This window comes from Mandrillus leucophaeus, unplaced genomic scaffold (genome assembly GCF_000951045.1).
Source record: "Mandrillus leucophaeus isolate KB7577 unplaced genomic scaffold, Mleu.le_1.0 Scaffold5, whole genome shotgun sequence".
Lineage (NCBI taxonomy): Eukaryota > Metazoa > Chordata > Mammalia > Primates > Cercopithecidae > Mandrillus > Mandrillus leucophaeus.
In genome coordinates this window covers 14753680-14755255 of record NW_012105364.1, presented here as the reverse complement: position 1 = coordinate 14755255, position 1576 = coordinate 14753680, and positions in this window count along the sequence as shown.

Here is a 1576-nt window from a genome sequence, read left to right as displayed (position 1 = left end):
TTTAAGTTATAATTACCCGTTTCCTATATTTCTATATTCAGATCTCCATGCCTTTGCAGTATATTTATCAGCCTTTCTGCATGCTATGCAAGTCTAGATTCAAAAATATGGCTCTGCTGATAAAAACCCTTGTGTAGTTCTCCATGTCCTCAGAATAAAGTCCAAAATTCTCATGAGGCCCTCCGTTCTGCTTCAACTTACCTATATGTTTTTATCTCTGACAGTCATAATGGGCTTCTCCCTGCAGTGAACGCACTGTACTAATGTCCATCTCTTTGATTTATTTATAATTACCATGAACTGCAATGCTCTTATTATCTTTTATCATCAAAATCTGCCCCATCTCAAGTGTGATCTTCCCATGATCTGCCAGAACCCCAGCCTGCTTTGATGCCTTGCTTTCTTTGAAATCCCGGATCTGTTAACATATACTTCTGCATTTATCCTTATACTATTTTTCAGTGTTGTTTAATTTAATTCACTCACTAATGATTATCATCACTGTGCCAGAAACTGTACTGGGCACTACTTAAATACTCCTTGTTCATTTGCTTGGTCTCTCCACCTAGACTATGAGTTCCTTGAGGCTGGGATTATATTTTACATGTTTCTTATGATCTGTATATTGTCCAGCAAGATGTTCAGCAGATCTTACTAAATTGTATTAAATTGGTCTCAAATTTGGCAAGAGAAAATAAGATGATGAATTTATTGAATTAATAGGGGAAAATAGAATGGAATTAGGAATCATCAATAGACATCTGATTGTCAAATTGTTAGATTGATTCATATTAAACCTCAAGCAGAATAATAGCACAGTCTTCACCACAGTAATTTCCTTCTTCAAATTTTGCCAGAACATAACTTTCCAGAAAGAAAGAGATTTTTAAGTTATGCATGTGTGGAGAACTTAACAACACAGGGCAATTAAATTCTCACACGCTTAGTCCATAATTTATAAAAGGTAATAGCCCAAAGCTTAATTTTGAGTTCTGAAAAATGCAACTATTATTTTTCTTTTAACTGTTCTACCTAAAGGACCCTGCCCTTTGACAAGCTTGTGAACAATGAATTATAAAACAGAGAGAACTTTCTCCTGTTCCAGTAATAAATGCTTTCTATCTTTCCTAGTAGATCAATCAAAGATTGTTATTTATTGGCCCATTTTGTTAAATCTTATTTTAATAATAATAAGGTCTCCCATTTTTTAAAAGCTTTGTTGACATACAAAATGCACAAATTTAATGTCTACAATTCGATAAGTTGTGACATATGTATACATCCATGAAACCACTATTATAATCAAAATAGTGAATATAAACATCACCCCCCAAATCCTCCTAGAGCCAACCAGGGATCTGTTTTAGTTACTATAGATTAATTTGAATTTTCTAGAGTTTTACATCAATAGAATCATGCAGTATGCACTATTTATTGGTTGGCTACTTTTACTCAGTATAATTCTTTTTGTTTTCCCCATATTATTGTATATAACAATGGGTCATTCCTTGTTGTTGCTCAACTGCTTTCAGTCAGCATAATTACTTTGAAATTTATCCATGTTGTTGCATATATC